Genomic DNA, 14,795 nt, shown 5'->3' with positions numbered 1-14,795 from the left:
GAAACCATAAAATGTGAATGCATTTTGAAAGTTGCTTTGTTGGAGGTTATTTCCTTGCCAAAATGTAATTTCCTTTTGGGATTGGTTTTGAGAAATGGGCTAGGACTTTTTATTTTTAATTGCTATTTGTTGACGGCTGTGTGCTACACTGTGTTCCACCCTTTATGGCCTCTAAGAAATACCCTCATTTGACAGATGAGAAAGCGATGATCAGAGGTTAAAACACTTACCCTTGGCCAGTGAGGGCGGGGCTACAGTTCTGAAAAATCCAGGTCCGACTTCAAAGCCTTTGTTCTTCACCATCATCAAGTTTTGCTTGGGAGATGAGTGAGCCCTTCAATTTCCCTTTTGCCTTCGATACCAAGTTTTTAGGTTCTGGAAGTCCAGCAGCCTGCTGCGGAATCCAGGACCGCATGTGCGCGTATACACACGTGTGCACACATGCACTCCTCACACACTTCACACTCCTTTACCCACTGCACAGACCCCAGGTAACCTCCATATTTCCCGCCCCATCTCTGCTCACGTCACCTCCCTGTTCTCTCCCCACTGCACATGAATGCAAAGCAGGAATCATTCTCTACCTTTGGCTTTGAAACTTTTTTTTTTTCCTATGAAAATAACTGATGTTTGGACAATCACCAGATGTGAATTTGCAAGACATTCTACTGACTATGAATCCAACACTCACTCTTAATTCACTGGGGTTAGCATTTTTTTCCTTAGGGACTAACTACATGCATTGTAGCAAGTTAAAGACTTGGATGCATAGGCAGAAACTAAGATTAGCCGCCGGCATTAGCCAGAATCAGAGTCCCTGGAATCATCCATTTAAATACTTAACAATGTGAACTTTGAGCGCACTGCTGGTATTTAGAGTCACCCAAACAGGGGGCTATTTTTTTTTTACAAGGGCATTTTGCTGGACCTCAAAAAAAAAAAAAAAATTCTTCATAGGCTTGTCCCAGAAATCTACAGTTATTTCTTTTCTGGGGCTTTAGTGATTTGCAATTGCAATGCAAATCTTTGCTGACAATATACAACAAATTCTCAATTAGAGGTGCTTGCTGGAAATAAATAGGACTGGGGTTATGAGAGCTACATTAGAATATTTGGAGCTGTGGGAGATAGAGTCTGAAAACTCCCTTAAGGGATTCAAGCTACTTCATCCTTCCAACATGGAGCCTTATTAATTCTTCAGTATGTATTACAATATTTATTATATTATATTATATATGATATATATAATATACATTTATTATATTATTGCCACAGCTTGACTAAAGAGGGATCCTTTTAAGATTAGCATATTTGGGTACCAAGGGGCTATATAAGGGTCAGGGAAAATCATAGTACTTCTGAAATGTGACAGCCAAGAATGACCTTGAAAATACAGTCACCTCCACTCCTAGAATGAGGCTGGAGTGGTCTCTGGGGGTGGGGGAGTAGTCAGTATCAGGAGGGGAAATAGTAAGCACACTGTCTTGGAGAGAGAGAGAAGTGTTTATCCTCCTTGCAGCGCAGCCCAGCTCCCAGCCATTCCACCACTACTGAAGCCAGTACAGACGAGCTCCACCAAGTGATCTCCCTCTTTCTACAGCAGGGTGGGCTGGGCCATGATCATGGTGCTGAAGCAGGGTTGAAGTTCCCTGTCCTGACTGGCATTGCTGCTTGGTTGCTGAGCCTGGGGGTAATACAGTGTCTTTTTGGGCTGCTATAACCAAATGCCACAAACAGGTGGGTTACAAACTAAAGAAATGCATTTCTCACAGTTCTGTAGGTCAGGAAGTCCAAGGTCCAGACACTGGCAAACTCAGTGTCTAGTAATGTTCTCTCCTCCGGTTCAGCAATGGCACCTACTTTTTGTGTTTTCGCATGGTAGAAGGAATGAAGTGCCTGCTTGGGTGTCTTTTATAAGGATGTTAATCTCAACAATAAAGGCTCTGCCTTCCTGACCACCCAAAGGCCCCACCTGCTAAGACCATCACCGTGAGGGTTAGGATTTCAGGATATGAATTCTGGGCTAACCTAGGCATTCCCACCACACAAAGTGCTTCTCAGCTGAATGCCGGCTATGGTAAGTGGCCATGCCATGGGCCACTGAGCTGCCAGGAGACGGTGGAAGGGCACTGAGAGAGTGTGTGGAGAGGAAGCAGCTGGGAAGGAACTAGACGCAGTGATGGTGACACCTGGAGAAGACCCTGGAGGCCACAAGGCATAGGGAGTTTTGAACCTTGAAGCATTTTTTAATCAAGAACTCAAAACCAATACACGAGATTGATAAACATGGAGCTGTTCTTGTTGGGATAGAAAAGGAGGGTCCAGAAAGCCGTCTGCTGACCTCTGTCTTTCCCCCATTCCCAATTTCTCTTTACCATGGTCACTGTTGAAAATCTCTGGTCTCTTTGAATCACAGCTATGACACACTAGGAACCAAGGCCCAGAGAAGTGAAGTGACTAGCAATGTGACAGGCGGGAGGTGAGTGTTATGTCAAATACCAGGCAACGGAGCGGCAGGGAAGACCAGCCTTTCTTAGTTCGCACTGAATCTTGGGTCAACCCAATTTCTGGTGGTTGTTGGCTTCACACACACTGGTCACTACAAGTTCCTGGATGTGCCCTACCTTAAGGCAGGGACCTCTGACAGGTGACCACTTTCTAGAGTTCTGAATGAGGAACAGGAGGAACAGGAGGATGAGAAGCAAGGTCCTCCTGTTCTGCTCTTGCTGTTAACCCTACATGCTGAATGCACGTGTTCTCTCTCTCTCTCTCTCTCTCTCTCTCTCTCTCTCTCTCTCTCGCTCTCTCTCTCGCTCTCTTTCTTCTTTTCTCCTCCTTTATTTCATATATATTTCTTCTGAACTTTTAACGTAAAATTCCCACCTTCCAAGCATGGTGGCTCACTCTCTAATGCCAGTACTTAGGAGACTGAGCTAAGAGGATTGTAGGTTCAAGGTCAGCCTCAGCCATGTTCTGAGACCCTGTTTCAAAATACAAAATAAAAAGGTCTGTGAGTGTAGCTCAGAGATATAGTATGCCCCTGTGTTCAATCTCCAGTACCAAATAAGATAAAAGTTCCACCTTTCATATTTGGACTCTTTCTTCAGAACACCAATTCTCTTAGGTAGCTCAGCCCTGGATGGAGAATGACTACAAGCCAGGGAAAAGGCCTCAGAAGAAATCTATCCTGAGCTGGCGTGTGGCATAGGCTTGTAATCCCAGTACTTGGGAAGCTGAGACAGGAGGACCACAGTTTCGTGGCCAGCCTTAGCTACTTAGTGAGATTCTCAGCAACTTAGACACTTTTTCAAAATAAAAAATAAAAAATAGGGCTCAGAGGTAGAATGCCCCTGGGTTCCATCCCCAGTATCACACATACACACACACACACACACACACACACACACACACACATACACACACACATCTATCGTGAGGACATCTTTATTTTTTGTACTGAGGATTGAACCTAGAGACATTCTACCTCCTAGCAATACCCCCAGCCCTCTTTATTTTGAAACAGGGACTCACTAAATTGCTCAGGGTTTTGTTAGTTGCTGAGGTTGGCCTTGAACCTATGATTCTCTTGTCTCAGCCTCCCAAGTCCTGGGGTTACAGGGGTACACCATGACACTTAGCTCCTTGAAAATATCTTGATCTTGGACTTCTAACCTCCAGAACTGTGAGATCAAATTCTGTTTAAGTCATCTAGTCTGTGGGGCTCTTTGTTATGGCAGCCCTAGCAAACAAATACACCCCACTTTCAGTGAGTGTAGGCCTATGATCTGCCAATATGTGCCTCAGTACTTATTAGGCAATGTAATAATCTATAGCTCTCCAGATGCCTGCTTGGAAGTTGTCAGCCTTGGATATCTTTAAAACGATCTATGGAGGCTTAAGAAATATGGATATATGGGTCCCATTCCCAGACTTTTTTATTTTATTAATATGAGGTGTGAGCATGGCATTCAATGCATGATGCTAAGAGATGTAGCCAATATAGAGAAAAAGAGCTTTTTAATTACTTTATTGCATTTGCTTTATCTATTACATTTTATGATGGGTGATAGAAACCTTGTTTTTTCTTTCTTTCTTTCATACACACACACACACACACACACACACACACACACTTTTTTGTGGTGCTGAGGATTGAACCCAGGGGCATTCTAACTCCAAGCCACACCCTCAGCCCTATTTTATTTTTTATTTTGAAACAGGATCATGATAAGTTGCTGAGGCTGGCCTTGACCTGTAATCCTCCTGTCTCAGCCTCCCAAGTATTGAAATTAAAGGTGTGTGCCACCACACCCAGTTTCTCTTCTCGATATGTAAAATTTAGTAACACAGGTCCTCTCAATTCAGTGTTGAACCAGTGTGGTAGGTTCCCAACATGTGGAATTCAATGTAATTCTAACATCATGACTTGAGAAAAAGATAAATTCCTAGAAGCCAAACAACAGGAGTACTGTCCTACGCTTTATTTTTATCTTATAAGTGAAAGGTAGAGGTTGTAGTAATAAGGAAAAATGCAATTCATATCTGCCATGACAGCATACTGTTTTATCTGGAGAATGCTGGTGAAAAGTAATTTCTTTGAGTCCAGCCTAACCTGGGTCCAGGCTTCTACAAAGATATCCACGTACTCTCATGGAATCAATAAAATGTCTAATGTTTTTGTACTTCAGAATTGCTTGGTTTTCTCCAGGCTCTTTGAAATGCTGTCAGAGGGGCTCTGCCTTCTTGACTAAACACCACTATCATGTCCTTTACTCCCTTTTTCCAATGTCTTTGCAAAACCTGAGAAATAAAAAGGCTTTCTTTCTGAAATCAGCTCATAAAAGAGTTGAGCCAACCTTTGGGCATTTTAATTATTTTTGTCTTTTTATTGGGCATTGAAGAAAGTCATAGCTCCAGGTCAACCTTCCTTTCAATAGAAGTCAGGGTGCTTGACTGATGCTGGAAAACTGGAATCTGGGAGACCTGAGATCAGACCCAGGTGCTCTGTTTCCCTGCATCGCAGAACACAAACACCAGCTCCCTCCCCTTGCAGGGGCCCCACCTCCACTTCCACCTCTGGACCTGCAGACTTTGAAATTTATGACAGCCATAGCTCTCATTGCTTAGAATATTCTAGTGCAGGAGACAGAGTTTAAATTGTTTCCAGAAGCTTTTTTGTTTATTTATTTTTTGTTGTTTTTTGTGGTACTGGGGATTGAACTCGGGGCATTCTACCTCTGAGCTACACCCCAGCCTTATTTATTATTCTTTATTTTGAAACAGACTCTCATTGAGTTGCAAAGGGCCTCACTAAGTAGCTGAGGCTATCTGCAAAACACAATCCTCCATCTCAGCCTCCCAAGTGCTGGAATTACAAGTATGTGCCACCATGCCTGGCTCTTTTTTCTTTTCATTTTCAGGATTTTTTCCCCCTGGTACTGGGGATGGTACCCAGGGGCATTCTAACTCTGAGTTACACCCCTAGTCCTGTTTTTTAGTCTTTTCTATTTTTTTGAAACAGGGTCTGAGTTGCAAAGGGCCTCACTAAGTAGCTGAGGCTGTCTGTGAACCATGATTCTCTGGTCTTCGTCTCCCAAATGCTGGAATTATAAGCATGGGTCACCATGCCCAGCAGATAAAAATTTTTTTTGCCAATGTGGCTTTTTTGTTGTTGTTGTTTTTGCTTGCTTATATCTCTGGTGGAGGGAAAACCAATAACCAAAACAAAGTCTTTCAAATCAGAAAAGAAAAATGCTAATGAGAAGGCATTTCTGGCAATCATCTTAGGCATCAAAGGATGCAGGCACTTCAAGGGGGAGAAGTCAAGGTTCAGGTCTGTTCAGGAAGCCTGACTGTGCATCTATCTGCCTGTCCCTCCATGTGGGGCTAAGACAGAGTAGATGGTAGGGGTCCCTGAAAATGGGAGAAAACCAACTCTTGAGGAGATTGTGGAAGGAATGTTGATTGCAGGAAACATTAGTATTTAATGCTGTTTTAGAAAAAAATCAAAATAATTGAAATCTCTTTTGAGGGTCTTTTGGACATTTGAGTCATTTATTCTTTGCCTTGTAGAAAAACCCTATTAATTAATTAGAGACCTTGGCAAGGAGAAGAGGGTTTTTGTGGTTCTTTGTCTCAAATGCCATTTATTCCAGATTTCCCCTAAATTGCCCTTGTCTTGCTCCTCCCTAATCCAGTTTCTGTGTGCACAGCTCTTAGAGGACCTGTCATGTCCAGATCAACAGCCCCTGACACTGAACACAGCAGAAACAGAAAACGCATCATTGTTGCTGGTACAGTGTTCTTTTCCTTCTTTTACTCTTTTCTGAGAACTGAGTCCTACTTAAAAGAGGTAAATAAATAATTTAACATTTTATCAATTTGACTTTCATTATGAAAGTTTACCTTTATTACCCTGGTTCTGGGTACGACTAAATATCTTGGTTCATTTTCTGTTGCTATAACAAAATACTCAAGGCTGAGTACTTTATAAGGAAAAGAGGTTTATTTACCTCACAGTTTTGAAGGCTGGAAGTCTAAAATCAGGTGGCCCTGATTTTTCTGCCTCTGGTGAGGGCCTTCTGAATATACTACATCACGAAGTGGGTCACATTTAAAAGTGGCAAGCAAAAAAAAAAAAAGATTTAGGGAAGGTGTCAATGCTCACGTATAATAACCCATTCTTGCAAGTACTAATATTGTCCCATGAGAGCTACAGTTCCTGAGCGTCAGCATTACATCCCCAATGACCAACCTCTTAAAAGTACTACCACCTCTCAACATTTCCCTCAACACTAACAAACCACATTTCAACCATAGCATGTGGAGTTGATCAGGTCCTGGCCCTTCTCCTACAAACACACAACTCTTTTTCCAAAGTAGATCATGCAAAAAGTATCTTGGGACAAGGTGGCTAAGCTGTAAGCCAGTGGCAGAGAGAGAAAGAGGCATTTTCTCATTCTCTCCCCGGCCATCCAGCCATAGCTAAAGCATATTATTCTTCAGTCAGGCTTTTGGGTATTATATAATATCAGCCTCATGTTAAAAATCTGACCTTTTTCTAGATTAATTGGCCACTGACTCAGGTGACGTTTGCAGAAGGATGAACAGTCCATGTTCACAGTAAAGATCAGATCGGTGGATTCTTCCTCATCAGTGAAGCTGGGCAGGGCTTCTGACTACGGCAGGGTCTGGTTACTATGAGACAAAGGATCAGTCACTCCAAATATGTTGCTTCCTTTAAATATACATTGCCCCCAGTAGACCTCAAGGCTATATGCATACCCTGTGCACAACTGGAGGACAGGCACCAGGGCACTGTGAGCATACCCTGCTGAGGAGTGGGGAATATTTACACCATTATCAGGGTGGTAGTGGGAGCACATGGCCCAGTCCAGAGGCCTGCATGGGCTCCAGGCTCCAGGACCAGAATAAAAATAATTGACATGGAGCACACTGCAGGAATCCTGTATTAATTAATTAATTAATTAATTAATTTATTTATTTATTGTGGGTTTGGGGATGGAACCCAGGGACATTTGACCTCTGAGATACACCCCCTGCCCTATTTTTTGTTCTTTATTCTGAAACCGGGTCTCATTGAGTTGCAGAGGACCTCTCTAAGTAGCTGAGGCTGTTCGTGAACTGTGATCCTCCTGTCTCAGCCTCCCGAATGCTGGGATTACAAGCGTGCGCCACCACACCTGTCTCCTGTTTTTTAAAATGTAAATAAAAGTTACAAAATGCACCACAATAATTTTGCCATTTGAACATATTCATATTTATATATACTTTATTTATGTCAAACACATAATATACTTTGAAGGAAAACAGGTGTAGTTTTGAAACATAAGTGATAGCAAGAAGTTAATCTTAGACATGGTTTTAAGACTGTATGGCTTCCCATTGTTTGCCATAATTAGATTCCCGGGAATAAGTTTTCATATACAGCAAATATGTAGTAACTTAGCAAATATATGTAAAAAGAAACTAGACCCTGTTGGGTTTTTGAGGAATTCCCATGGGAAAATAACAAAAGCTATTATGTTCTGCAAATAAATCCATTACACACAGATATGTCACTTAGTAACTAGATAAAGACATTTGCTAAGTGTTATGGAAGGCACTTGGGAAGGAAGCAAGCACTTAATATAATTATAAAACACACAGCTCCTTGTTCAGGATAGAGCTTTCTCTAATACACAAATGGGCTTTAAAAATGTCTTGCCAAAAACTTGAATTGCTAAAGTCACAGTGAAAGACTCTGCTTTGTACTAATTTTTGTAATGTGCTTTATTCTAGCCCTGACAGAAATGATCTCCTATTCTTACCAGCAATTCTCTCTATATATTTTGAGTAATTTTTATAATGCTTTTTTTTAATTAAAAAAATTCTTTTTCCCCTCCTTTTTTTTTTTTTTTTTTTTTTTTTTGTGGTACTGGAGACAGAGCCCAGGGGCATTGTTCCTTCAAGCTACACCCTCAACCCTATTTTTTAGTCGTTTTATTTTTGAAACAGGGTCTCACTGAGTTGCAAATGGCCTTGCTGAAGTAGCTGAGGCTGTCAGTGAACCACGATTCATTCTCCTGTTTCAGTCTCCTGAATGCTGGGATTACAAGCATGCGCCACCACACCTGGCTTCCTCTCCTTTTTTTAAGACACAATATGGACAATTCTTATGTGAGAGGATGGTCTAAACATTGGAAGAAATAAATATACATAGCAGAAATTCATCTGGCTAGTTCAAGTGGCCATGTGATCAGTGAGGATGCTGTCTGGCTGGTAGTAAGATAGCATCATGCATTTAATAATTATATATATATATATATATATATATATATATATATATATATATATATATATATATATATATATAAAATGGGTATTGAACCCAGGGATATTCTACCTTTGAGCGACACTCCTAGTTCTATTTTATTTTTTATTTTGGAACAGTCTTGAGAGTTTTCTGAGAGTATTGCTAAATTGCTGAGACTGGTCTCAAACTTATACTTTTCTTGTCTCAGCCTTCCAAGGACTGGATTACAGGTGTGTTCCACCACGTTCTGCTTAATAATTACAATTTAAAACATTCACTGCTGTTAACATTTTATCATTTTTTTGCTACTGTTTTCATTGCAGAGCATTCAAACATCACAAAGAACTACATATATGTGATCTTTGGTCTTGTATTCTTACTTAATGAAATCTTTAATGGGATTTAATGAAATCTTTAATGCTGCATGCACTTTCTGTCTTTCCAATGGGCGAGGATGCTAAGTACAGAGTGAAGGCGATTGGTACTGGTTTCACAACACGAAGGGAAGCATTACTAAAAGAATAAAAAAATTAGAAGAACACCTATTCCACTGAATTAAAAGAAAGCAGGGAAGAAACAAAGAAAGGATGGAAAGAAGGAAGAAAAGAAAAGAGAAAACAAACTAGATGTCATTGCTGGGACAGTTTTTTGTTTGTTGTTATTATTTAGCAAAAGAAAATATTTTAAAAGGATACACATGGGAAGAAATTAAGTGCATCTGAAAGATAGGGAAGAAAGCAAAAATTGTTAAGGGTTTGCTAGTCTAATATTCTGATTTTTCTTCCAATAAAACTAAATCAAAAGAGGTATTCATTTTAGCACATTTTGTTTTGTAAACCTTTGTTCAAGAGAGAGAACCAGTTTTATGTCCTTATTAAAAAGGGTTTTATATAATCTTTTTGGTGGTCAAAAAGGGAAAATGTTATGTTCTATTTTAAAGTCTATTATCAAAATCAAAGTACTTATACAAATCTCAAGGCATTCTGTTTCTTAATACAGAAAAGAGAAGAAGTAGACAGCAGGGGATATTTTGAATCTACAGATAATATTTTCTGAAAAATCTCTGTTTTTACTATGCAATGATAGAATTAATTTTAGGAAAATATCTGAAGAAATTATATTAACCTCTGAACTAATGTCAAAAGATTCCAAAGGTAAAAGGAGTTTATAAATGACCTTTCTGTTGACCTTCAAAATAATCATATGAGTTATTTGAATAAGAACTATGCCTGTAGGGTCATCTCTACTTAGAAATGAGATGTGTGTTTTTATATATGTACATATGTGCGCATATGTTAATATTTAGTTTCCTTTTAAATTATGCATTTCTGAGTCTTAAGTCAGACCCACTGAACATTGAGTTCCATTCATCTGTTATATAGCAGAAGATAATTGTTTTCGTCCTATTACTATTTTTTATCATGGCCAGAAAAATAAAAACAATTCAAAGAATGGACACATGCTTGTTTTCAAAATAATATAATTACAAAAATTACCAATTTGTAAAACATTTGCATCTCTAACCATATTTGTTTCTTTTTCCTATTAAATGATTAAACTGGCTTCAAATATAATATTGACTAGATATTTTCTATTTTTTATTTTGCGGTACTGGGGATGGAACGCAGGGGCATCTACCTCTGAGCCCTATTTCATATTCTTTATTCTGAAACAAGTTCTCACTAAGTAGCTGAGGCTGGCCATAAACCTGGATCCTCCTGTCACAGCCCCAAGAACTGGGATTATACAAGTGTATCACCAAATTCAGCTGAATACATATTTTCAAAATAAAATTTTCAAAATCAAAATGTCACTACATTTATCTCTAACACTGGTACTTTCCTTTGTTGACCCTGGGACTATTTTAACTCTTAGCATTTAATTGCTATCATTTTTACATAGGCCTATTTATATATTTTTTTGCCTATTTCTATTTTTAATGTTAATCTTAGAGTTGGCTCCAAGGAGAAGAGCTGGAGGCAAGGTGACGTGATAAAGCTCTTTTGCTGCTCACAAAATAAAATCCATGTGGGTTGAGCCTCCAGTGGGTCCTTGTCACAAACACTGTGCAGTGGCTCGACAGCAGATCCTACTTGATCTTTTACTCAAATTGTTTAAACATGGGGATTCTGGTGAGAGGGTGGACTTCAGAGGTGTTGATGATGATAAAGGAGGAAGAACTCATGAGCAGCACCCCATTCTTGGAATAAAGTGCCCATCATCCACTAAAAGAAAAAGAAAACGCAGGCTCCCCTATTGCCCAGACCCACAATGTACTTCCTCTGTATTGGTTGTGAAGGCCAATTTCATCAAGTTACTGGTTTAAATATTTTCTATGGAACTTTTTTGGATAAAAAAGGGGGACTCTAATATTGGTGCTTTAGAGAGTTTTTTTTGTGTGGGGGCCTGGGGATGGAACCGGGGCATTCTACCTCCATGCTACACCCCCAGCCTTATTTTATTCTTTCTTTTGAAACAGGGTCTCACTAAGTTGCAGAAGGCCTCACTAAGTAGTCTACCCACGAACCATGATTCACCTGTCTTAGCCTCCTGAATGCTGGGATTAAAGCGTGAGCCACCACGCCCAGCTGAGAGAGTTTTTAAAATTGTGATATTACAGATAGGCGCAGTCTAGGAGAGATTCTAATGCAAGTCCTGACGCTGTAGTCTAAAGAAAGAGCTTTACATGAGTATGACCTGATGGGGGACAGAAGAGTAGCTTGGTTTTTATGTAGTCTCTGAGAATGGTTAATCAACCCTAGGTGAGCATTCAGGCAGTGTTAACTGAGGGAATAAAAGGAAATACATTAAATGAGACCATCCTTAAAATATACTTATGTATTTTAATGCTTTACATATGCTTAGAAGAACCATCAACATAATTTTTTGTTTGTTTGTTTTTCTGGTCTTGCTATATTATATTACACAGCCTTGATTCAAGAAGTACTGAGTAAAAGAGCTATTATTGTTTATGGTCTGTTCTCAATAGCAAGTTATTTTATATATTTATTCCGATAATACCAGCATCATTCTTTAAAGACAAAATACTGAAAAAAGGGTATGTTTTATTTAACAAAATTCTTGCTTTGTGTTTTCCTAGTTAAAACAGTTTTTAAAATAACTGATATGAACCGGGCATGATGGCTCATGCCTGTAAATCTTTGGGAAGTTGAGACAGGAGGACTGCAGGTTTGGGAAGTTGAGACAGGAGGACTGCAGGTTTGAGACAAACATATGGCTTGACAAGAACCCTATTTCAAATTTAAAAATTAGGGCTGGGGGAGTAGCCCAGAGGTAGAAAAGAATGACCCTGGGTTCAATCTCCAGTACAATACACATACATATTAATGTATATTAAATCACATACTTACTAAGTATACATTTGAAAAGTGACATAAAAGTCCAAGTAATTTATACTTAAGAAAGCTATATCTGCCTTTTCCCACACACTTTCTTCTTTTTCACAAGGACAAAGAGAAAGAAGAGAGAAGGGGAAAGAAAGAAAAGGGATGGACAGAAAGGGAGAGATTTCTTTTGGTTAGGAAAGAATAGACTTGTTCTGTATTTAATAAGCTCTCCAAATTATAGACAGTCGCCTCCTTAGGCCAATGCATTGTACAGTGAAATTTGGTGTAAAAGCAGGCTGGTCCAATGACTCAAACAGACTTCTTATAATGATGCTTCACCGACTGTTATATTCACTTGTCAGGAAAACCTGAAGATGCATACTAGTTTGTCTTTGCATCTCTTAACTACTGAAGTATCAGGAAGATGATAGAAAACCACCTGCTTCAACAGTCTATTTAAACCCCAAACTAAGTAGTAAAAAGTCGATGCACTATTTGAAACTGCTTAATTCATGTTAACCCATACAAATTTTGAGGTAGCCAAAGATGTAGTTAAGCACCTACCAAAAAATAAAATAAAAGGAAGGGGAGCTGGGCGTAGTGGTGCATGCTTGTAATCCCCGCACTTGGGAGGCTGAGACAGGAGGATCGCACAGGTTCGAAGCCAACCTCAGCTACTTAGTGAGGCTCTCAGCAACATAGTGAGTCCCTGTTTCCAAATTAAAAAAAATATAAAATAGGTCTGGGAGTATAGCCCAGAGGTAGAAGGCCTCTGGGTTCCATCCCCAGTACCACAAAGAAAAAAAAAAAAAAAAGGAAGGAGAATAATTTAAAAAGTATCAATAATTGGTTTGATAAATGAACTCCTGGGTTTTATGATATTTTCTATTTATTTTCTTTCTATGTAGGTAAAATTTGCAAACTCCCAAACAGAAGGATATTATAGTCTATTCCTTTCCTCTTTCTTGTTTTGTTTTGTTTTGTTTGTGGTACCAGGAATCAAATTCAGGGGCATTCTATCTCCAAGCTACACCCAGCCCTTTCTTATATTTTGTTTTGAAACAGTGCCTCACTAGGTTGCTGAGGCTGGCTTTGAACTTTTGAACCTCCTATCTCAGCCTCCCAAGTACTGGGATTACAGGCATGCACTACCATACCCAGTTATTCCATTCTGTAAAAGACCAAATGTAAAGGGCAGAGCCTAAAAGAAGGGAGGCAAGAATCAGGCTTTTTTGACCTCTCTTCTAGTACTAGTGTTGCTTCCTTTTCTCTGTCAAGAGATGGCCAGTGCACAGAGACACCAAACGAGGATGCACATGTATGACCAGCAAAGACATTTGCCTTCCAAAAATCTCCATTCCTCCAGAATGCGCAGCTTGGCCGGGCTGTGGCTGGGAGTGGAAGGGCTTTCTAGGAAGCAGCTGAGGGATGTTCTTGAGCTGACCCCCTTTTGTCTCCTGATTTCTTTTTGTTTAAAATATCTTTCCTGGATTTTGGAAGAATGGCCATTAAGTTACTGAAAGTTTCCCTTTCCCGCCAAAACTTCTACCATTTCTTAAAACACATTTTTAAAGAAAGGCAATGGGGGGTTTGCCAAAGAAGCCCACTTCAAGATTCTGAAATGACCACTGCAGATATTCCCATCCTTTGGACCAGATGCTGATTAGAAATCCCCTAAAATGTCCTGTGACCAATTTAAGTTCTGAATGTTACTGTGTGTCTACACTACTCCTAGGACTTCCTCAATTGTAATTTGTTAAAATGTTCTTTTATCTACTAAGTAGGTGCCAAAGGCACTCTGGTTATACATATTATATCAATAAATACTACTTTCACCCTTCACCACCCGTAAAGATGTTTCTCATTATCCTTTATGGGTTCAATACTGCAGACATCTAGGCTCAGTTCTTAACAGAACATTGTCTTGTAGTGAACAACTGAAGTGATTCGTAGTGAATCTGACTCTGGCTTTACTTCATCATCAAAATGTCACCAACACTCTCATTTTCCACAAATGTTGAGCATCAGTAAGGTATAGGACCAGGCAACTGCTCTCCTATCACTCTCTTAATACCAAAAACAGAGCAGTTGCTCTAAAAAGTCTCTTCCAGAATTAACATATTCTTTGGTTTAATTTTACATTAAATCAGCAAATCAAACAAGAAGGGTCTGAGGAGGATGAGAAGCAATTCAAATCCAAGTGAGTTCCCTTCTGTTTAGCTTTCCTTCCACCCTTCCCAAATAGTAGAAAAGGCCATGTGTGGATTGAGCTAGCCCTGGTCATAATTCTATGTTGTCTTCGCCTATTAGAAAACGTGTCATAATAAACAGTGTATTCATAATTTTTCCAGACTACCAAGTAAAAAAACTCTTCTAATAATAATTAATTATATGATGCATAAACACTGTGATAATTGCACCTTCAAAGTTCACACTAGCATAACAACAATAGACTCCTCTTAATCTCCTGAGAGAGTCTGTTAGCACCTTTGAATATGTTTGTCTCCACCGTGTAGAGAACATGCCCCAAATAAAAAAGTACATTCCTTGCCGTCCATCCATGGCTCTGTGCACCTGTGGATCCTTCCTTGATGCCTTTTGGGCAAGAGGAAAGATTGGTCTGAATTTGTCCT

The sequence above is a fragment of the Muscardinus avellanarius genome, assembly GCF_963383645.1.
Source record: "Muscardinus avellanarius genome assembly, chromosome: 2".
In the NCBI taxonomy this organism is placed as follows: Eukaryota; Metazoa; Chordata; class Mammalia; order Rodentia; family Gliridae; genus Muscardinus; species Muscardinus avellanarius.
Note: the sequence above shows the minus strand (reverse complement) of the source record.